A 25,520-nucleotide genomic window follows, 5' to 3' on the forward strand; every position below is an offset into this window, starting at 1 on the left:
AGATGTATGTAAATCAAAATGATATAGCTGAAAACGTCATCTTGTCCCACAAAAAAACAAGCTGCCATACAGCTCCATCAGCAGAAAATTAAAAAAGTTATAGCTCTCAGAATAAAGTGATGCAAAAATAATTATTGTTTCTATAAAATAGGTTTTATTGTGTAAAAGCGCCAAAACATAAAAAAAGGTATAAATGAGGTATCACTGTAATCGTAGTGACCCATAGAATAAAGCTGTCTTATCAATCTTACCACATGCAGAATGGTATAAAAAAGCAAAAGCAAAAAGCAATTCCTGAATTGCTGTTTTTTGTTCATGCTGTCCCCCAAAAATCGGAATAGAAAGTGATAAAAAAAAATGTCATGTGCCCGAAAATTACTCATGTCGGTAAAAATATGAAAATATTATATCTCTCAAAATGTGGTCATGCAAAAACTAGTTTTCGCAATTAAAAGTGTCTTTCAGTGTGCTGTCAAACATAAAATCTCAATACAAATCTGGTATCCTTGAAATCGCACCAACCTGAAGAATAAAGTCACCTAATCACTTATACCGCACAAGGAACGGTGTAAAAAATAAATAAAACCAATTCTTCACATGCTGTTGATTGTTTTAATTCTGCCTCCCAAAGATCGCAGTACGGCTCGGTGCACATTTATACTGCGCTAAGTGCTTACACTGGGGTTTCTGTTTAAATCTTTGAAATATATGATTCAGACAGAACCCCCAGCGGAAGATTTCCTATAATGAGGCAGATGGTGACACTGTGGGCACTGTCCTTATAGGATTACATAAAAGTGCCGTCGGCCAGAGTTTTGTGCACTTCTGAAAAGGTCACCGCTGAACAAACGGCATCCAGAGTAAATCTTCTGCCTCATTATAGTGAATGGATCCCCTGGTGGTTTCATCTTTCACGTCACTCAGAGATTTAGATGAAAACCCCAAAATGCCCAACGTAGATCAACTGATAAATGTGATCCCTAATGTTATGTAAAATGTCCCCAATAAAAGCTTCAACTCAATCCACAAAAAAAGCAAGTCCCCACTCACGTCTGTCATCTGTTAATGGAAATATAGCTGGCTTCAACCTAACTGGTAACTCAAAGGCTCTCGAAAAGCTAAATGGCTTCATGCTCCCCAAAAGAAATTAAGCAAATTCTGCGCTCCCAAATCTAAATGCCCCACCTCCCTTCTGAGCCCCAGTGTGCTAAACCACATTTAGTGCCCACATGTTTGGCATTTCTGTAGTGATGAGAGCCCGCCTAATTTGTAGGTGCGTGTCTCCAGAAGCATGAGCTGTAATGTACTGGTCACCGCAATGATTATTTGCAATTTTCACTCAGCAACATTCACTGCTGCCTGTTTCTAGAAAACACCCATGGAGTCAAAATCGTCACTATGTTATCTGTAGATAGAGTTGCAATGGGTTATAGTTTCTAAAATGTGGTCACATGAGGAGGGTTTCCACTGTTTAGGCACATCACGGGCTCTCGAAACGCTACATGTCATCCGCTAGTTATTCCAGTAAATTTTGTACCCAAAAAGTGAAATGTTGCTCCTTCTCTTCCAAGCTCTGCCGTGCACCCAAACAGTAGTATTCCCCCACATATGGGATATTGGTGTCCTCAGGAGAAATTGCAAAACAAATTGTGTAGAGCAATTTCACCTGTTACCCTTATGAAAATGCAAATATGGAGCTGAAAAAGATTTATTTTGGAAAAATGTGATTTTTTTTAATTCCATGGCTCTACGTTATAAACTTCTGTGAAGCACCTGTGGGTTCAAGGTGCTCAATACACCTCTAGATAAGTTCCCTAAGGGGTCTAGTTTCCAAACTGGTGTCACTTGTAAGGGGTTTCCACTGTTTAGGCACATCAGGGGCTCTCCAAATATGACATGGCGACTTCTAATTATGCCAGCAAATTTTACATTCAAAAAGTGAAATGGCGCTCCTTACCTTCCGAGCCCTAACATGTGCCCAAACAGTAGACTTCCCTCACATATGGGGTATCCGTATGCTCAGAAGAAATTGCAAAACAAAATGTATGGTCTATTTTCTCCTGTTACCCTTGCGAAAGTTAAAACAATAGGTCTGAAGGAAAATTTTTGTGATAGAGAAGTAAATGTTTATTTTTTTCTTTCACATTCCAAAAATCGTTGTGAAGCACCTGAAGGGTTAAGAAACTTCTTGAATGTGGTTTTGAGTACCTTCAGGGGTGCAGTTTTTAGAACGATGTCACTTTTGGGTATTTTCTGTCATATAGGCCCCTTAAAGTCACTTCAAATGTGAGGTGGTCCATAAAAAAAGGTTTTCCAAATTTTGTTGTAAAATTGAGATATCGCTGGTCAAGTTTTAACCCTTGTAACATCCTAACAAAAAATTCCCAAAAAGTTGTGCTGCGGTAAAGTAGGCATGTGGTAAATGTTATTATTAACTATTTTGTGCAATATGACCCTCTGATTTAAGGGCATACAAATTAAAAGTTTGAAAATTGCAAAATTTTCAAAGTTTTCACCAAATTTCCATTTTTATAACAAATAAACACAAGTAATATCAAATAATATTTACCGCTATCATAAAGTACAATATGTCAAAAGAAAACATTCTCAGAATCAGCGGGATTCACTGAAGCGTTCTAAAGTTATGACCTCATAAACTGACAGTGGTCAGAATTGTAAAAATTGTCAGGAAGGGGAAAACAGGCTTCAGGGTGAAGGAGTTAACCACAGAAATACAGTGCTAACCACAAACCATTGCAAAGTGAAGCTGAAAGGCTTGTTTGTAATATGCATATTATAGAAAATAACAGCAGATAATTTATTTAACCCCTTCCTGACTAGGCAGTTTTTTTGTTTGTTTGTTTTTCCGTTTTTACATTGTCTGTGTCTTCCAAGAGCCATAACTTTTCTATTTCTACATCCACATAGCCATATTAGGGCTTGATTTTGTAGGAAAATTAGTCGTTTTCTGATATATTATTAATTTTATCAATTTACTGGAAAATCTGAAAAAATTTCAAGTGAGGCAAAATTCCTAAAAAAAACACAATTCCTCAATTATTTTTTGGGTGTTGTTTTCATGGTATTCATTGTCTGGTAAAAATAACTTGTGACCATGAGGCTGCCGTCACACTAGCAGTATTTGGTCAGTATTGTACATCAGTATTTGTAAGCCAAAATTAGGAGTGGGTGATAAAAACAGAAGTGGTGTCGTGCTTCTATTATACTTTTCCTCTGATTGTTTCTCACCTGGTTTTGGCTTTTAAATACTGATGTAAAATGCTGACCAAATACTGATAATGTGAGTGTGGCCTAGGTATAAATACAGCAATACCAAACTTAACTTCTTTTTACAAATGATGAAACAAGAAAGAGAGCGAAGTCCTAAAGCCAAAGTGCTGGTGTGAATATGCCCAGCAAGACAATGTTAAGGAAATTCGGGTGTTTGCCAAGAAGAAAGGGGTAACAGCAATGTCCAATAAAAAGAAAAGGCAGCAGAGGACCCGTGGAAGCGCTCGCAGCATGAAATGACTGTAGTCCAATTTTGGCTATGTGCACACGTTGCGGATTTTGATGCGGATCCGCAGCATTTTTGGAGGCATGGAATTGCATCAAATCCGCAGTGTAGTGCACAACCAATGTTAGTCAATGGGATATCCAGATTTGGTGTGCACATGCTGTGGAAAAATCCGCACGGATTAGCAGCGTTTTATTTTCCGCAGCATATCATTTCTTTATGCGGATCTGCAGCGTTTCTGCACCCATTGACTTCCATTGAGTCAATCAAATCCACAACAAAACCGCAGGTGTAAAAAAATTTGCGAATTTGCTATGGATGTGCATGTGAGAAATGCTGCAGAAAGGCAGGAGGAAGAGTGTGTGGGCGGAGACTATATGCATGTCTGTCTGCGGGGGCCTGCGTGTATGTGTGTGTGCGGGTCTGTATGTGTCTGTGTGTGTCTCTGTATGTGTGTGGGTCTGTGTAGCCAGACATCGTCTGATGGGACTACTGCTCCCATCCAGCTATGGATGCTGTCACATATAGCAGTGACAGCATTAGCCAATGATGCGGCAGTAGTCCCATCAGATGATGCATGTGTTAAATAATAAAAACAAAAACATACAACATACAGTACACATACTCGCCAAACACCTAGTCCCCGATGCCCTCTTTCTCTTGTAACAAAAATAAAATAATAAACCAACTTATACTTACCTTTTTGCCGTAGTCCATTTAATAATGAGTGTCTCATGACGATCTCCCGTGTAGAATAGTGACATCAGGAGATGTGACGGTTCTACAAGGCCCTCCGGCATGCACTGACCGGAGGTAATTCTCTGCGGTGTATCCCTCCACTGCCGGGACAGAGGTCACCTGAGTTCATGCTGTCACCTGCAACGCTGTGTGAGAAAATTCTTACCCAGTGATGCCATAAAATGAGAGCACAAACTCCGGTGACCTCTTCAGTGATGCACTGCTGGTGCATCACGGGAGGCCTATAAAGCAGTCCCATTTCCTGATGTGACTGCTCTATAGGGGAGATCATCGTGGGCCACTCGTTATTAAATGGACTACATCAGAACAGGGAGTATTTGTATTGATTTATTATTTTACTTTTTTGCAGCTGATCGAGGGCATGTCAGGAATTGGGAGTATAATACAGATGGGGAAAATGTGTTGTATTTTATTTCATTAAAATATTTGTCTTATTGATACCTCTCCATTACTAAGCCGGGCTTGATGACACCCTACACTTGTCACCGCTACAGGGCAGTGGGAAGAGAGAGGCTAAGTGCCAGAATTGGTGCATCTTAGACATGCACTATTTCTGGGGGGACTGAGAGCTGATATTTGTAACCAGGGGGCTATCCATATCCATGGCCCCTTCCTAGGCTATTAATATCAGCCCGCAGCTGTCTGCATAGCCTTTTCTAGCTATGAATTATAGGGGAATACCAGGTCTTTTGGGGGGGGGGCTCCCCTATTTTAATAGCCAATAAAGGCTAATTATTCATCTGTGAGCTGATATTAATAGCCTGGGAAGCTCCGTGGGTATTACCCCCTTCCCAGGCTATAAACATCAGCCCCCAGTCGCTGGCTTTCCCTCTCTGGTTTTGAAAATTGTGCAGGAGCCCACGCCATTTTTTCCTTTTTTTTTTAAATTAAACAGATATTGCATTTATTGCAGATTTTGTGTGTGTGTGTTGTCACGATCAGCTGCAGCTGCAGCCGCAGATGCGGCCCAGTCCACAGACGACCCCAAGCCGACCAACCTCAGAAGGCGTGGGGCGCGTGTCCCCCTGGGACGCAATACGGACCCTTTAAACCGCAGAGGGGGACCCGGCCTACCCGAACTAGGGATAATGTTTTGTGTACATTATGTTTGAACATGGTATGCGATAATATGGTATTCAATAGAGTATGTAAAAGAAGAGGTTGGACAAAGAAATGACATCACAAATCTTTTTTTTTTGTTAATTAATAGATCTTTATTTGGCTTACAAAAATGCATACAAATCTGCATGAAAAAAATGCATGAAAATCCACATAAAAAGCACATTAAAACCCGTGGATTTTTTAACTGCGTTTTCTGCCAAGAGATGCAGAATCTGCGCAGAAAATTCCACAGGCAAATCCGCAACAAGTGCACATACCCTTTATCTACACACATGTCTCCCGTCGCCATGTATTCACGTACCATACTAACAAACAGTACAGCCATTGACTTCCATTGTCCCAAAAAAATAAACGCTTTTGTATTGGAAAGGTGTTTGTAGTCTTCAAGTGTCTAACCTCTTTCCGACATTGGGTGTAATACTATGCCGATGTCAGACTCCCTCCATTTGTTGTGGGCTCCGGCACCGAGCCCACATCTTTTTGTTTTGAACAGCTGACATGTGCCTCTAACAGCCGCTGGTGGAATCGTGATCCACCCATGGCTGTTAACTAGTTAAATGCGGCTGTCAAACTCTGATATCGGCATTTAACACGTGCTTCTGGCAAGTGCAACGCAAATCCCACCCATCGGTGCCTGTGTCACATTACAGCGGGTCGCTGATTGGTTGGAATGACAACCAAAGGTCTCCAGCAGATCTCTATGGTAGCCACTGACGGATTGCCCCATTCAAAATAAAACAATTAAAAAAATCAAACATACACATATTTGGTATCAATGAGTTCAGAATTGCCCGATCTATCAATATAAAAGAAGAATTAACCCAATCGCTAAACAGCAAATGAGAAAAAAGTAAAAACGCCAGAATTACTTTTTTTGGTCGCTGTGACATTGCATTAAAATGCAATATTGGGCGATCAAAAGATCACATCTGTACCAAAATTATATCATTAAAAACATCAGCTCAGCATTCATAAATAAAAGCCCTCACCCAACCTGACTCACGAAAAATGGAGACGTTACGAGTGTCGGCAAATGGCGCAATTTTTTTTAACAAAGTTTGGAATGTGTTTTTCACCACTTAGATGAAAAAGAACCTAGACATGTTTGGTGTCTATGAACTCGTAATGACCTGGAAAATCATAACGGCAGGTCAGTTTTAGCATTTGTTGAACATGGTTAAAAAAAAAAACTGTGGGATTGCACTGATGTGCAATTTCACCACACTTGGATTTTTTTTTCCCATTTTCCAGTACAAGATATGTTAAAACCAATGGTGTCGTTCAAAAACACAACTAGTCCCACAAAAAACAAGCCCTAATATGGCCATATTGACAGAAAAACAAAAAAATTATTGCTCTGGGAAGAAAGGGAGCAAAAAACTAAAACACAAAAATCAAAATAACCCAAGGTGTTAAGGGATTAAGTTGATGTGCTTGCAACTAAAATGAAAATTCAAATACAAATGAGGTTTTTTGAAAAAAAATTTTTTAAAAAATAGCTGTAGATAGTATATTTTCCTATACATAATGTTGGCTGTTTTAAAGTATCTTTGGCAAAGTATTTTACAATTCAGGGAATTCAAGAATCAAGAGTAATGGACGATGTATAGAACAATAGATTCTGTGTACGTAGAAATGTTCCTTCATGGCTTTGAAAACATCTGAAAGCTGCACTCTTGTCTGCTCCAATTATGTCACTATTAATTTGTGAGTTTGGTCTTCTGTATAAGGAATGTCTGTAGGAATGCTATTGTCTCTAGTAGGAGGGGGTCCTGGGATTACCTATTCTAAATAATGTCCACATTTGCTAAACAGAAGTGAAACTGATTACAATTGTAAGACTGCTGTGGACCCCCTACACTCACGTCTTGTGTTAGGAAGGACCCATTGTAGCTGGTTTTTATCTCTACATTTTTATTATAGTACTATTGCAATTCCAATATTTTTTCCATAGGATGCGAAATGTAGATTTATTCTTGTTATTAACTCTTCTAAACAAATACAAAATTGATTAAAAACTATATCTCTCACTAAGGCTACTTTCACACTAGCGTCAGATTCCGACGATAGCGTTTGATGCGCTGCACAACGGAGGCAGCGGATGCATTTCTCTGGCGCATCCGCTGCCCCATTGTGAGGTGCGGGGAGGTGGGGGCGGAGTTCCGGCCATGCATGCGCGGTCGTAAAAAGCGGTCCGTCGTCAGCAAAAAACGTTACATTTAACATTTTTTGATCCCGGCGGTCCGCCACAACACGGCGCAACCGTCGCACGACGGTTGCGACGTGTGTCAATACGTCGCAATGCGTCGGTAATGTTACTCTATGGGGCAAAAACGCATCCTGCAAGCAACTTTGCAGGATGCGTTTTTTCCCCTAAACAACGCATTGCGATGTATTGAAAACAACGCTAGTGTGAAAGTAGCCTTAGGCATTATTACATTTCCTTTTCTGAAATTACACTTCTGAGGTTCCCCTAAAAGTATCCATCAGCCTCAGTTTGGCTAGGTTCACATTAGCGTTCGGTTGAGCTGCGGAGGGCTGCGTACTTCCTCCGTTAAGCTCTGCCTACTTCCACACTTTTCCGTTTAGCTCTGCCTAATTCTGTATGCGTCCTGCGTCCCCGTGCGGTCGGCGGGTGCGTCAAAATGATGCATCCGCATACATCCACATGTCCTATGTACCCAATGTTTACGATAGGTACACAGGATGCATGCCAAAGTAGACAGAGCTAAACAGAAGTGCGGAAGTAGGCGGGGCTTAATGGAGGAAGTATGCAGCCCTCCGCAGCTCAACCGAATGCTAATGTGAACCTAACCTTAACGAGAATCCGTGAGCTGTTTTTTTCTACCTGATCTGAGATCAGCATGATGTAGAGAAATGGACCCTGATTCCAGTGATGTCTCACAGTTTATTGGGTGCAGCTGTAAGGGACTCAACCAGGGCTGTAGTCATGGCCAAACATTCTGGTACATCAGTGCCCTGGCCTCCAAATACCTGCAAATCACATCCCACTCTGGGCTTACTTTTGCTCCTGTCTTCTGCTCCTTCTGGAATTTCCCTCCTTTCTTCGGCGTTACCTTCAGTCACTTCAAAATAAACTGACACACAGTCCAAAGGCAATTCAAAATGAGTAACTTTACTTGTCATACTTTGCAGCACATTCTTGTCAGAAACAATCTCAGCATCAAAGTCCATACAGTACGCATCCTGTACTTTTCCTGTACTCCACAATGTGTCCTCACATACATTACGGGGTAATATCACCTTACGGGGTACCTCAGCATCATCCTGGTGTAGAATTACTACACCTGAGAATTCACTCATCCGTTTCGCCCCGGACCTTAGAGCTTCAGCCCAAGCAATGACCTACCACATGATGAACAATCTGCGCCCTGTACGACTTTTGGACCACTTTCTCTTCTAAGCTTCGCACTGCTGAGAACACTGCTAGAGACTGTCCTTCTTTCCCTGTAGGACACTGAATGGATGGGTTCTCCTTCCTTAACATTATATGACTGCAGTGGTGTCCTGGGCCTAGAGCCCGTGTGGACGCTTCGGGCCCTCAGGCCCTTCTCTCCCTACCAGGAAATGTTCCTAAACTTATCACACAGCAGCCCCTCCTATAGTTAACTATTTACTGTCCTAGGCACTAGGTGAGAGCTCTGTACACTATAATGCCTCCCATCTAGTGGCAAAACATGGACACTACACTTTCCCTATAATGAGTACAAATATATATGCATTACAATGTATAAGAATATATTAGAATATATACATTTTACAGGGAATGGTAATACACGCATTAGTGTAGCAATACCATTATCTATAAGCGATAATACATAGAATCATGTAGCAGTACCACGATATTACAGGAAATACACATTAACTATATTACACTAGAACATGCAGTACTGGGATATATATTAAGGAGGAAAGGTAAAGCAACATTTTCTCCATCCCTCTGCACAGCGGTTATGAATGATACAATCGGCATTTTCTCTGCTGTAGATGTAGCGAGCTCAGAGAGTTGACCTTGCCCACACCACAGCTTTTTATGTACATTTTATTGACAGTAATCTGCGAATCAGTGTTGGGGGCAGGGTTAGACATAGTCCGCCAGTGATAAAAGCACTTTATTTCCTGCATATAAAACACTTATTGTATTGAAATAGCAAAACACAACCCAGTATGTGATGCATCACTGTAATCAGTGTCTCTGCTCCTACAGCACGATGCTCTCAGAATGCATAGAAAAAAATCTACTGACAGATTCCCTTTAAATGTGTCAATGCTAATGGCAAAAAAATATACTCATCTCCCACACTTGCCCAATTCCCCCATACTCAGTTCTGCATCCCCTACATTCAGAAAAAGGACAAAATGTGAACACTGCAGCTCATCAATAGCCGAAGATTGAATACAGAGCTTACGTGATACTCCTGCTGGAAGCTGATCTTAGCTGACAAGTGGTGAATCTAGGGATGAGTATGTATGAGTGTTGCCAGAATGGGAGAGGGGTAGCAGCTGCTTTAAACCTCTTTTGGCGCATTAATAAGAGACTGTACAGTGGACAACCCTACAGATACTTTCCTGGATTCCTGGAACTGAGATACAGTGCACCATACAATGTCACATTTTCCCTTATGCAGTGCAGAAGAATGATCCCTTAAAGAGTCAGCGATGCTTTCTTGAACTACTTGATCAAGTCCTCTCCTACATTTAGAAGTGACGTTTTCGCCAGTATTGATAAGGGGTGGGGTGAAGTGCAAGGCGTCCGAACTATTAAGAGGTTCACACGGAGTGGTGTGCGCCTCCATCGACCTCATCACAAATCTTACTCCAGTCAGGGATCGGAGTAAGATTTGTGCTCCAATAAAGGGGGTGGAGTTGAGACAAAATGGGGGCGGGTGGTGAAATTTATGACAAGCACTGATATTCTTTAGGGCACAAAAGAATATCAGTGCTTGCCATAAATTTCACCACCCGCCCCCATTTTGTCTCAACTCCACCCCCTTTATTGGAGCTGGATCAAAATGGCATGAAAACGCAACAATTTGCATGATTTTAGTGATTGTGAGAAAATGTTACTTTCAAAGATCGTTACACCAGTTTTCTGGCATGAAAACTTTAATGAATCGGAGCCTCGGAGTTTATAGAACAAGAAGACCATGTTTCAGCCAGCAGATTAGCCCTATTCCAGAGGAATTATCAAAGTATGACTACTTGCCACCTTTTCTGGTTGGAAACTGCTTTCAGTGAAGCTTCACTTATTGAGGTGGCTTGAAAATCTGTGGCAGTATGCCGATATTCCATGAAAAATGAGTGCATTTTTCAAAAGAAATTTTGACCCTGAAAAAGTGTTGACAATGCTAGATAGGAGACATGGAAGGTGGACGTAGGGTAGTTTAACTCACAGCATGAATGTGGAAGTTATGTTTTGATGCCACAAGTGCTGTTTGGGTCATCTCTAATGCTAGCGTGTCCTCGGATGTCTTCCCTTCCCCCTTTGCTCTTGAGTGATTCTGTAACATTCAACTCAGAATCTGCTATAGTCATTATTTCAGATGAGACAACAGGGGTGGTGTGAATGGCATACTGCGGAAGGCGGAGGGCACTCCAATGTTAGGGAATTCCCAAAAAATGCTCAATGGATTAAAACTTTTTCAATTGTGCTGTTGCTAAAATAGAAGTATAGGTAAGCAAACCTGCCACTAGATTTCACAATACAAATTACATTCAAATATTAAATCAATCTTAGACCTGATGAGACTGGTGTCCATAGTTTGAAAAACATTTCAGAACCCTTAAATGAAAATGATCATTTTATCATAGTGCAATAACTAATGAGTTCAAGAGCGTCCAGTCTTCACCCACACAGCCTGACTGACAGCTGCAGCTTGTAGTGAACAGTGTGAGATCTCAGCAGCAGCTGGAGGGACACTGAGGAACTATCAACCAGGTTAGATGAGTGGAGATTGAGTTTATACTTTAAAAAAGACAATATCCAGACGTTTTGACAAGGGTTATCCAAGTAAGTACTTCAGTCTCATCAGGTCTAAAAGATCTTTAGATTCATATATGTAGTTTGTTTTGTAAACTCAGTTTTAAAAATCTTTCCAGGTCTCCTTTCTAATACTGTCAGAAGGTTTGCAAGGTCATCATAAACTCCTATGGAACTTTTTATAGTAATTGAGAGCTAGGATGGAATTACTTTCATCAGGAAAACGTGAAATTCAACTTATAGTAATTATATGTATTGGTACACACTTTGTCACGTGACAATAAAAATCATATCTGTAAGAAGCAAGAACGTTACATTTTTGGGGACAATGACTGACATATTCAGATATGCAGCAGTGTAACTTGAAGCTTGTGAAAAAAAAATCTTTTAAGGCTCTCAATTTTCATTTTAAATAGTGTCGGACTTTTACCTGGACCAAAGGGAGCTTTTGGGTCCTTGCAGGCACCACCATCAGGATGCAACTACAATATCTATCTATCTATCTATCTATCTATTGCAGCACTGGGGTCCAGGGTTCAAATCCCACCAAGGACAACATCTGCAAGGAGTTTGTATGCTCTTCCTGTGTTTGCCAATAACATCTGTAAAGTGCTGTGTAATTAATGGTGCTACTTGTAGATTGTGAGCCCTCGCAGGCAGGGTCCTCCCTCCTCCTGTACCAGTCATGACTTGTATTTTTTATTATTACTGTACTTGTTTTTATTATGTATACCCCTCCTCACATGTAAAGCGCCATGGAATAATATAAATGATTAAAATCTATATATATAATCTTCTAAGGTCCACTTCCGTCTGTTTGTTTGTCTGTCACAGAAATCCCGCGTCGCTGATTGGTCGTGACCGGCTGGGCGTGACCAATCAGCGACAGGCACAGTCCGGCCGTGAATTGGCCCCTCCCTACTTCCCTCAAGTCAGTGCCCCCCCATACTCCCCTCCAGTCAGCGCCTGCGTGGGCTGTGTTATATACTGCGTGGGCTGTGCTATATACTACATGGGCTGTGCTATATGCTACGTAGCTGTGCTATATACTACGTGGCCGGCCGCGAACAATCAGCGACAGGCGCAGTCCGGCCGTGAATTGGCACGGGATTTGAACCACTCTTCGCTAATTGGTCGCGCCCAGGTAGAATCCTGTGTATTCATTGCATTATTCTGAAATCTTCATACATAAACTACATACATATTCTAGAATACCCGATGCGTTAGGATTAGGCCACCATCTAGTAAATAAATAAATATCTATCTATCCAAAAAAGGATGTACTGCATCTATGTAAACAGGGTGTATCTAAAAAGGATCTATATCTCTGTCTATCTATCTAGCATCTATTTGTATCTATCTCATTCCAAGGCCAATGAAATGTATGCTTAATGCTTTAACTACATAAGTCCTATGTGTCTCTGTAATAGCAATGACAGTCCTTGGGCCTCAATGTGGAATTTGCCAAAGGTGATGAAGGTTATCACTTAGAATCCAGATTAACTAAAGTAGTGTGGACAGTTCAGATACTGAGGAGCTCCTAAGTACATGAGTGATAAAAAGTTCATCCATTGGGAACATGTGTAATGTTTATGGGTAAGATCAAAGAGCCTTACATGGTTTATACAGCAATGTGGAGGCCAGCTTAAGGCCAGGGCATCTGCCTCTCTCCATGGGGATCCCATTAGAAGGAAAGAATGCAGGTCATCATTGGCTAATCGTTTTAACACTTTCAATTCTGATTTAGCTTAGAGCATTTAATTTTATGGTTTTCCGTAACTGATCCCTTTTGGTCATGGATAGGTTAAGGCTATAGTGATAACCCAAAACACACTAGCAAAAAAAAAAAACAACAAAACAATAATTGTCAGCCCATCGCAAGCAATATTGTAGCAATATTGCTAAGTAAAACCACATCAGTCATAACTTTTGTTTTTGCATATGTTTAACCCCTTTTCTTCCTCATATAAAAATGCTGCTTTCGTGTTGAAGGCTGGAGGAGCGCGGTTTACACTGTTTGATGGCTCTTTGCTTCCCACAGTCCTGCCGTCGGTGGAGCAAGCTGTGAGATCCATTATCATCGTTCCAGTGCCAGAGGAAGACAATCTTGACAATGCTTTGTGTGAATTCTGTTAGAGAACAAATGACTTGCACCTGTCTCCTGGATGGAGAGGAAGATCTGCTACATGGATATATTCATGGGAATGTAACTCAAGATTTCACCATCAACTGGAGACAAAAATGTAAAGTGGCATCACTGAGGCATAAGGTATTTTAGATCGCACTTAGAACATTTTGCAGTTAACTTTAATTTAACAGGACACATTTACAATTTGTTTTGCTTTCTAAATTTACAAATTATGCAAAATATTTTCCTATCAGTTTTATGCTGTTAAAATACAACATAGGTGTATGTGTCTGGAACCAGCTTGAATAAAAACTGCAAGGCTATGTTCACATGAAGAGCTTTTGGTGACTTTTTGATGTTGCAGATTTTCTGCACCATTTCTGCACCTATTAAGTAAATCAGGTTATTTGTGTTTTTTCATTGCGTTTCACAGTGCATTTTTCTTTACATACATCTCTATCTTGTTTTTTACACTTTGTTTTTAGTCTATTATTGGTATGTCATGTTTTAACCGTGAAGGAGCTAATTTTGACCTTAATGACCCGGACAAATTTTTGAAATCTGACCAGTGTCACTTTATGTGGTAATAACACTGAAACACGTCAACAAATCCCAGTGATTCCGAGAAAGTTTTTTTGTGACATATTGTACTTCATGACAGTGGTAAATTTTGGTCAATATGATTTGCGTATATTTATGAAATTATCAAAAATTTGACGAAAAATTTTAAAATTTCACAATTTTTAAACTTTAAATCTTTATGCACTTAAATCAGATAGTTATATCACACAAAATAGTTAATAAATAACATTTTATATATGTCTACTTTACATCTGTATGTTTTAACATAAATTTTTTTGTTACGTTGACCAGCAATTTCTCCTTTTTCTAACAAAATTTGCAAAACCATTTTTTTAGGGACCACAGCACATTTGAAGTGTCTTTGAGGGGCCTATATGACAGAAAATACCTAAAAGTGACACCATTCTAAAATCTACACCCCTCAAGGTGCTCAAAACCACATTCAAGAAGTTTATTAACCCTTCAGGAGCTTCGCAGGAATTAATGGAATGTGAAAGGAAAGAATGAAGTTTATTTTTTTCACAAAAATGTTATGTTAGCCCCAATTTTTTTTTACTTTTACAAGGGTAACAGGAGAAAATTAACTGCAAAATTTGTTGTGAAATTTCTCTTGTGTACACTGATACCCCACATGTGGAGAAAAACTACTATTTGGGCACACGGCAGGGCTCAGAAGGGAACCGACACTGACTTTTTGAATGCAAAAAGGGTTTGAATCGAGACGGGACACCATGTTGCATTTGTAGAGCCCTTGTTGAGCCTAAACAGTGGAAACCCCCCACAAGTTACCCTATTTGGAAACTACATCCCTCAAGAATTATCTAGGGGTAAAGTGGGGATTTTGAACTCAAACGTACTGCACAGAATTTGAAAAGATTAGGTCGTCATATTGAATATGTCATCATTAGTGTTGAGTGCAAGTTCTCGCTATTTGAGTTTGCATCGGGTGCTCAGGTATGCAATGCCCTGCCCTACATGTTTTGCAGCTGTTAGACACCAAAAAAAATGCAAGGATTGCCCGTATATAGCAGGCAATCCCCGCATGTTTTATTTAACTGTCTAAGCAGCAAAACATGCAGGGTGGAGTCTCGAGCTTGTCACTCTTACACACTTGGCGCATACCCAAGCTTCCCGATGTAAACTCAAAGAGCCAGCACTTGCACTCAACACTAATTATGATATCTTCATCATTATTTTTAACTTTCAAAAAACCTACCTATCCCTACCCTTAACCCTAACCCTCAACTCTAATTTTAACCCTCAACCCTAACCCCAATCCTAATCCTAACCCTGGCAAATAACAAAATAAATAAAATTGATAAAATAAAAAAAGAATCTGACTTAGGGCTCATACTCACTTGCGAGAAACTCGGATGAGTCTCGCATGTTAATACCCGGCACTGCACCCTGCACTCAGGAGCGGAGCGTGCGGCCGCATGTATTCCTATACGGCTGCATGCTCCGATCTGAGTGCTGGCAGCAGCGCCAGGTATTAACATGTGAGACTCATCAGAGTTTCTCACAAGTGAGTATGAGCCCTAAGGGAATAACACAGGTTGGGGAACATACTAATTATTGACTATCAGAGGGTCTATCACAGTGATCAAAAAGACCAATAGAAAATTCCCAGTTGTTGCAATGTGCTGGCTGGAAGATCTCAGCGGGCGCACTACGCATGTGCCCACCATTGTTTTTCAAGAAGAGGGGGCGGAGGGCTGAAAACGGAGTGGGTGGGACAAGGGGATGGAGGACATAATTTCTCTATCCTCTCAGAAATTATTTTAATAGCTGGCACACTTTTTCTTTTTCACGTGATCGGGGACCCGAAAACCCAGCCCTGATCATGTTCTCCAGGCTCTCAGCTACCCTTAGTATCTGAGACTCCAGAGATTTTCATACTCTGGAGGGCACTATACCTTTATCTCCGACGGCTGCTTGAAAACATTGATGAGGGAATAAGGCCCCTTAGGGCTGCCGTTTTAATGCGTATCGACATTCATTAAGGGGTTAAATAAAGCTGCTTTTTTATAGGGGTTCATCTTTATTGATATAGTCATGTATGGATTACATGTATTTTTGATGCGTTTTCAGATTCAGAAACACACTAAAAACACATGTTTTTTACCTACAGTTTTTGGAAAAAATCCACACATAAAACTCAGTGCAAGTGAAAGTGACATGTTGCGGAGTTGATAAAACGCACCGCAGATCAGTTTATGCTGAGTTAAAAAAAAGCACAGTGGGGATGAAATTACTATAAATCACACCCACTTTGCTGCCCAAAACTGACGCAAACAGTGAACATAGTACTCCCAATGTAAAAATGAGTGTGCAATACTCATATTCAGTCTTCTGTTAGTTCTTTAAACCCCCTCAGGCTTCAGGAACTATGAAGCAACTAGGAGAAATGGCATGTACATTCTTCTAGTTATAGTTTAAATTGTAAAAGACGTCAGCTACCACAAACCAGCCAGCGATGACACTTAAGGAACAAGATCGTCGGCTTTTTCCTGAAGCAGCTTCACCCAGAAAAACCTCGGCAGGTGTGCCTGCTTCTTAAAGATGTCTTGTGCTCACAATTTTGGTGTCATTTTGCAAATAAATATCCTGTTAAGTCCTCCTTTGAAAATTCAAACATTCCTCTTCACAGAAAAGTGTCCTGTTCTCCACTCAATATTGTTACAAGGTGGTTATGCGCCTTTTAGGCTATGCTCACAAGATAAGGGTTTAGTCAGAAGCACAGCACCACTTCTGTATTTTGTACCCAATCCTGGTTTTGGCTTACAAATATTGAGGTAAAAAACTAACCAATTTCTCAAGATGTGCATGTGGCTTTAGATGTGGCTTATCCCCTTCAATTCGAGCCTGTTTTCACCTTTCTGACCAGGCCAAATTTTGCAATTCTGACCAGTATGACTTTATGTGGTATTAACTATGGAACGCTTCAACAAGTCCCAGTATTTCTGAATTTTTTTTTTGTGACACATTGTACTTTATGTTAGTCGTAAACTAAGGTCAATATTTTGTGTTTATTTGTGGAAATATCTGATTTTTAGCAAAATTAAAACTCAATTTTTATAGTTGCATCAAAGTAGCTAATAAATAAACATTTACCACGTGTCTACTTTACATCAGTATTATTTTTAAAACATAATTTGTTTTTGTTAGGAAGTTAGAAGGATTCTAAGTTGATCATGATCAGCAATTTCTCGTTTTTCCTACAAAATCTACAAAACCAATTTTTTTTTAGAGACCACATCCCATTTGAAGTGGCTCTGAGGCACTTGGCTTTCAGGGCCTATGTGACAGAAAATACTGAAAAGTGACACCATTTTAAAAACTGCACCCTTCAAAGCGCTTGAGAACATATTCAATAAGTTTAATAATCCTTCCCTGGTGTTTCATAAGAATTAAAGCAATTTAGAAGGAAAAAAGAATGTTTTACTTTTTCCACAAATGCTTTAGCCCCAAATTTAGCATTTTCATAAATGTGAAAAGAGAAAATGGACAGTGCAATTTGTTTGCAATTTTTCCTGAGTATGCCGATACCCTGTATGTGGTGGAAAACCACTGTTTGGCAGCACGGCAGGGCTTGGAAGAGAAGGAGCGCCATTTGACTTTTTCTCTCTCTTTTGTTTTGTTTGTGTATATTTTTGTGTTTCATCAGAAACTTTGCTATACTATGCCTGAGGAAGGGAACTAAGAACTCTCAAAAGCTTTCTTTATAACATATTTTATTTTATTTTTTTAGCCATTAAAATGTATCATAACTACAAGATTATTTTGTTTTTCCCACTGAGAGCATTCATTTGACTTTTGGAACGCAAAATTGGCTGGAATAGAAGAAACAAGAGAAAATGCACCACAAAATGCATTGACGAATTTCTCCTGAGTACAGTGATATCCCATATGAGGTGGGCGGATGGCAAGGCTCGGAAGAGAAGGATTTTTGGTGTGCAAAAATGACTGGATTAGATAGCGGATGTAATGTCTGGTTTGCAGAGCGACTGATGTGCCTAAACAGTGGAATTCCCAACAAACTGCCCCCATTTTGGAAACTACTCCCCTCAAGGAAGTTATTTAGAGGTGTGGTGAGCACCTTGAATTCACAGGTGCTTCAGAAAATTTTATAGTGTTCAGTCATGAAAATGAAACAATACATTGTTACTCCAAAAAAGTTGCTTTTCCCCAAGTTTTTAATTTTCACAAAGGTAAAAGGAGAAAATGGACCATAAAATGTGTTGTGCAATTTCTACAGTAGAGTGCACCAATACCCCTTATATGGTGGAAAACTACTGTTTGGGTGCATAATAATAATACCTTTATTTATGTAGCGCCAACATATTTTGCAGCGCTTTACAGTTTTTGCACACATTACCCACACAAACACAGAGAGAGTATACAAACTCCTTACAGATGTTGTCCTTGATGAGATTTGAACCCAGGACTCCAGAGCTGCAAGGCTACAGTGCCAACCACTGAGCCACCGTGATGCATACTGAGTCACTGAGCTGCATGCAAACTCTTCGAAGGTGCACCATTTGAATTTTGAAGCACCATTTTGGCTGGAGTAGATTGTGGACGCCATGTCACATTTGAAGAGCCAGTGGCATGCCAAAGCAGTAGAAAGCAACATAAATGACCCAATTTTTTAAAGTAAACCTTTTGAGAAATTCACCTAGGGGTGTAGTGAGCATTAGTAAACCTCAGGTGATTCACAGAAATGTATAACATTGGACTGAGTAAATGGAACATTACAATTTTTTCCACTAAAATGTTGCTTTGGTCCCAAGTTTTTAATTTTCAGAAGGTAATAGGAGACGATGAACATTACAATCTGTTACAATAACAATACAATCTGTTACACAAATTCTCCTAAGTATGCCAATAACCTATCTGTGGAGATGGAGGGTGAGGAGGAGGTACTGTAACTGCAGTAGAAGGTGGGTGAATCCCTGATTGAACCAAGGCCCGCAATCCTCGGTGTTGGTAGCACGTTTTCCATCCCAGGGTCCGACTGGGTCCCAGCTTCGACAATGTTCACCCAGTGTGCCGTCAGGGAAATGTAGCATCCCTGGCCATAAGCACTTGTCCTCGTGTCCGTGATTAAGTGGACCTTCCCATTAACAGAGTTGGTCAGGGCATGGCTGATGTTATGGGACACGTGATTGTGTAAGGCTGACCAAGAGAAATAGTTGGTGGCTGGAGACTGAGTACGAGGGATGGCCGCCGCCATGAGGTTGTGGAAAACTTCTGTCTTTACAAGCCTAAACAGCAACATTTACAGGGCAAGCAGTGTGAAATGTGGTTGTTTAGTATTGTGGCCTGTGAATGCGTATGTAGGTAGATAGGGATAACTGAACATTGCGCTGGGAGAAGGACGTGGTTGATGATGGTGGTTGCTCGAATGCAACGACAGGTGCAAGGTGGGAAGCATCTTTTCCTTGGTCAAGGACAGTGGATTGGCGTGCACGTAGAACAGGAGAAGAGGCAGTGGTGTCAACTGCAGACACAGTTTCTGGACCCTGGCATTCAGCCCAACTAGTCGGGTGCTTTGCTGTCATGTGCCTGAGCATGCTAGTGGTGGTCAGGCTGGTAGTAGTGCTGCCCCTGCTGATGCTGGCATGGCAGATGTTGCAAATGGCCTTTTTTTAACTGGACTGTCTTTAAAAAAAAGTGCCAGACTAGGGAACACTTAATCCTTGGCTTGACAAATTAACCTGTGTTGGTGCTCTGGGGAACAGTTGCCTGCCTTGTGCCTCTGGTGACCCCTCTGCCTCTTCCTCCCTGTTATGGTGATGCAGATCCCTCCCCCTTTGCACTGTTTTTCTCGCTGTGCATGTCACCTTCCCAGATTTGGCCAGTGACTTGGTCATCCACCACCTCGTCTTCCACTTCTGCACCCCGGTCCTCCTGACTTGCTGACTTAACAATATCAGTTGTTTGCAATTGAGTCTCATCATCATCCACCTCTTGTGGCAGTAATTACATTTCCAACCATCGCCTTCTTGTGAGCGTGGCTGCTCAAATATTTAGGCATCGCTACATGCGATCTTCTCATATCCTACTGGCAATAAGCAGGGTGAGAGGCCAGAATCTATAAATGGAAATGTTAACATCTCTTCAGAATGTCCAAGTGTGGGATCACTTGACTCGTGGCACTTGGCATGGTTGGAGGAAGGAGGATCAGGGTGAGGATTATGTGTGTCCACTTCCCCGTCCCTTACCACACACACCTTGCCCATTTTAAATTGCGTATCATATATCCTTGTTGAGAAAACTTTGCAGGATTAGTATCACAGGAAAATTTGCACATCTCAGATGGATATAGCGATGCTATTGATAGCTAACTAAATCTTGTCAATATCTGGACTAGATTTTCAATTCATTTGGCAACTCATCTATTTATATAATTGCCTTGTAATGTTTTAATTTCCTGTTCTGTCCAGATGTCACCATATCCCAGAATTCCAAGAGGAGGTAGTTAACCGAGCACCATATTGAGACACACAAGTGATAGGTGTCTCAATATGGAAGCTGCTGCTGGTACCAACCTATTTGGCGGTACCAGCAGCAGAACATTGTCGCACCACACACACACATTCTATACTCCACACGCACAACACACACACACACTCACACACACTCACACACTCTCACACACTCACACTTACATTCATACTCTGTTAGGGTTGGCGGAAAGCACCGAGTATATATATATATATATATATATATATATTATTAGGTGCGTTCGCAACCCGGGGTCCACCGTGTAGGAGAGGAACCTGCTGCTGGCAAATGGCGGCGCTATATGGCAGTATAAGTGAACTCTGTTAACTCCACAGAGTCGCTAGGAACAAGATGTTGTGCCCTGTTAACCTCACAGAGGTACACAGCTACCAACCAGAGCAAACTGTGGTCATGCAGTCAGAGAAAACAGACAAACAACTCCTCACCGGAAGTGTCGGTATTCTAGCGGCTTATTTCAGCCAAGGCCCTGAATACACTCATACAAACTCCACACCGGAGGTGCCGGTATTCTAGGGGCTTATTTCAGCCAAACCCTAATTGCATCCAGACATGAAAACCCTGGCGCTGAGCTCATAGACATTGGTTTGATACTAGCGCATGGCCGTGCCGCCATGCAAACCTTTTATAGCTGCAGCAACTTCAGGACCTTCCTAGTGGACCAATGGGAGCTGCTACAGTACCTGAGCAACTTCAGGACCTTCCTAGAGGACCAATGGGAGCTGCTGCAGTATCTGAGCATGTGACCCCCGACCTCCAATGAAAGGTCTTCCCCTGGGCATGTTCAGAAGGGGAAAAGCAGGACTTAGTCCCAGAGACATCTGCTCGCCGCTGACCAGTACTCGCTACAAAGGCAGAGCCTGGAAGAACAGTAGTAACCAGTCGCCCAGTATCAGCCTGAGCCACACACTGGGACCGATGTCTCTGCTGAGCAGGCTCCACTGCAGCTGGAGAAGAATGGGAGACCGCAACGGAGGTGGTTTGAGATTCCCCCTGTGCAGAGGTGGGAACTCGACACCTAACACACTCTCACACTCACATATTCACACTTACACTCACACACTCACGCAGCCTCTTGCACAGTACCACCAGCGGAACACCGTCACGAACACGCCACCGCTGGGATCAGCCGAATGATTCACTGACTGCTGCCATCTTTGTACAGGAGGAGCGCATATGCAGTTTTAATGTGACCGCTGCTATCTGTCTGCACAAAGATGGTGGCGATTTGATTTACTGCACCTGCACAAATTACACACAGGTGCAGTGAATCATTCGGATGATCCCGGCAGCAGATGTGTGACGTGTCTACAGGCAGAGGAAGCAGGTCACATTAAGGGGGTTTTCCCATGAACGAAAAGTTCATTTTAAAAATTGACTGTGTCTGACTGTGTACGGAGCATACCACATCTCCTGGGCAGGGGAGGAAGCAAAAGACAATACTGATATTACAGCAGGGGCTCACAGTGGATTCATTTTGCGAGGTAAAATATTTCACTGACTGTTTTTAAACAATATTTTACCTCACAAAATGTATCCTCTGCAATCTTCTGCTGTAATGTCAGTATTGTCTTTGAGGGGAGAACACAGCACAGGAAGAAAAGAGATAGCAGACAAGGGGGATAGCACATGGGGTAGACAGGTCAAAGAAGAGAACACAGACGGGAGAAGTCAGCACATGGGGAAAGAGAGAGTGGATAGGTGGGTGAGCACATGGGGGGAGAGATTCTCTACGCTGCAAAGCCTGCCCCCATCGTGACATTACAGCCCTCCCAATGTGATAGCATCGGGCCTCCATCTAGTTTGATTAATAAAAGTATATGTTTTGATGGAAAACGCAAAATTGTCTGGGTGAACCTAAACTTTGCAACTTTGAGTAAAATATAAATGTTTTATTTATTCTATAAACTACTGACAACGTCTCCGAATTTCCAAGTAATAAATTTAGTTATTTTTTTCTGAAAAGGAAAAATTGTTAAAATTAGAAAAAAAAAATGTGCTTTCAGACCTCAAATAATGCAAAAATAACAAGTTCATAATCATTGGCGTGGGTTGCAAGCTTGCATGTTTTGGCCAAAATATCGACCAATACCTCACTATTTTTGTGTATTTTATCCACTGTATTTTTCAAGGTGCAGCCAAGCCCATCACTAGGGTTGAGCGACCTTTACTTTTATAGGATCGGGTCGGGTTTCACGAAACCCGACTTTTTCAAAAGTTGGGTCGAGTGAAATCGGCCGATCCTATAAAAAAGTCGGGGTCGGGGTCGGCCGAAACTCGAAACCCAATGCGGTGCATTGGGTTTCCAATGGTTCCCAGGGTCTGAAGGAGCGGAAACTCTCCTTCAGGCCCTGGGATCCATATTTAAGTGTAAAATAAAGAATAAAAATAAAAAATATCGCTATACTTACCTCTGACGCGCCCTGGTACTAACCGGGAACCTTCCTTCCTTCGAATCAGCGCTTCCAGGACCTTGCGGTGACGTCGCGGTGACGTCGCGGCTTGTGATTGGTCGCGCGGCGGCCCATGTGACCGCTCGCGCGACCAATCACAAGCCGCGATGTCACCGCGACGTCACGCAAGGTCCTGCAAGGGCTGATTCTTAGGAAGGAAGGCTGCCGGAAAGAAGCAGGGCGCGTCCGAGGGTGAGTATATTCCTATTAGGTATATACTCACCCTCGGACGCGCCCTGCTTCTTTCCGGCAGCCTTGCTTCCTAAGAATCAGCCCTTGCAGGACCTTGCGTGACGTCACGGTGACGTCGCGGCTTGTGATTGGTCGCGCGAGCGGTCACATGGGCGGCCGCGCGACCAATCACAAGCCGCGACGTCACCGCAAGGTCCTGGAAGCGCTGATTCGAAGGAAGGAAGGTTCCCGGTTAGTACCAGGGCGCGTCAGAGGGTAAGTATAGCGATATTTTTTATTTTAATTCTTTATTTTACATTAAATGTGGATTCCGATACCAATTTCCGATATTGCAAACATATCGGAAATCGGGATCGGAATTCCGATACCACATTCAGAAGATCGCCGACTTCATGGCCGACCCCACACAGGGGTCGGGTCGGGTTTCATGAAACCCGACTTTGCCAAAAGTCGGCGACTTCTGAAAGTGGCCGACCCGTTTCGCTCAACCCTACCCATCACGTGTGGTCTTGTATACAGGGGTGTTCGCACTGGGATGCATTGAGAGTGTGCTGGCCAGCCAGCCTAATCGAATAGTAGGGGCATGACTAAAAGGCTGAGAACCAGACACTATGCATTTACTTTATGTGAACAGCGCCCTATACAGGCCTTTATTGTGCAAATGTATACTAAGCAGTCACCCCCTCCATGAATGGGTATGTGGTGAGTGGCTGTCTATTTAGTATTTTGAACCTGTGTTGCCAGCATCTTGCTATATGGGCTGGCTGCATCCTGTAGTGCATTTGTTCAAAGACCTGGACAGGGAAATGGTACTGCCTATTTTCCTGCTGTCTTTTTAAAAAAAAATTTGGAGGATTTTTTTCCTCTTTTGTGGCTTTGCTATTAGTTTAGTGAAGGGGATAATACCCATGGAGCTTCCCAGGCTATTAATATCAGCTCACACAGCTGTATACTTAGCTTTTTCAGGATATTAAATCGGGGGACCCCCCAAAAAATAACTTAGGATCCCCCTATAATTAATAACCAGCAAAAGATAGGCAACCACTATTAACTCCTTCACCCCAAAGCCTGTTTTCACCTTCCTGACAAGGCCAATTTTTTCAACTCTGTCCACTGTTACTGTTAGGTGTCGAGTTCCCGCCGCTGCACAGGGGAAATCTCAAACCATCTCCGCTGCGGTCTCCTATTCTTCTCCAGCCACAGTGGAGTCTGCTCGGCGGAGACATCGGTCCCAGCGTCTTGCTCACTCTCACTCTGTGCATAGGGTTACTGCTGCTTTTCCAGCTTCTGCCATTGAAGTCAGTGCTGGGCATCGGCGAGCAGACACTTTTGGGACTAAGTCCTGCTTTTCCCCTTCTGAGCATGCCCAGGGCAAGATCTCCCGTTGGAAATCGAGGGTCACATGCTCAGATACTGCAGTGTTATGATCTGGTGGCCTAGGAGCAGCATGAGATGTACTCTGGAGAAGGTGGTACCTGTACTGACCGCAGACCCTGAACTTAGCATCACAACTAGAAGTAGCCGTGGGATGTACCTAACACTCCCTAGACACCTCGACACAGCCTAAGGACTAACTTCCCCTAAAGATAGAAACGGGAAAACTATCTTGCCTCAGAGAAAATCCCCAAAGGATAGACAGCCCCCCACAAATATTGACTGTGAGAGGAGAGGGAAATGACATACGCAGACTGAAATCAGGATTTAGCAAAGGAGGCCATTCTAGCTCAAAAGAAAGAATAGGACAGAGTACTATGCAATCAGTATTAAAACACTAGAAAATATCCACCACAGAAAATACAAATCTCCACATCTGACTAAAGACATGGAGGGTATATCTGCATCTCCAGAGATACAGCTTGGCTGCAAAAAATCCTTACACAGACAAAGCTGGATAAGACAAAACATGAAAATGCACTGAACAATAAGGCCCACAGCATGTGGACAGCAAAAACAAAGCCAGAACTTATCTTTGTTGAAATGAACAGCAAAACAGGAGAGACCAGGTATGGATGTGAATCCTCCAAAAACAATGGACAACTGGCACTGACTAAAGGATCAAGCAAGACTAAATAGCCCAGTCCAAGTTGCAATAAGTGGACACACCTGATAAATGCTGCGATCCAAAGACAGCAGCACTACCACTCATAACCACCGGAGGGAGCCCAAGAGCAGAATTCACAACAGTACCCCCCCTTGAGGAGGGGTCACCGAACCCTCACCAGAGCCCCCAGGCCGATG

The sequence above is a fragment of the Ranitomeya imitator genome, chromosome 3 (genome assembly GCF_032444005.1).
Source record: "Ranitomeya imitator isolate aRanImi1 chromosome 3, aRanImi1.pri, whole genome shotgun sequence".
Classification (NCBI taxonomy): Eukaryota; Metazoa; Chordata; class Amphibia; order Anura; family Dendrobatidae; genus Ranitomeya; species Ranitomeya imitator.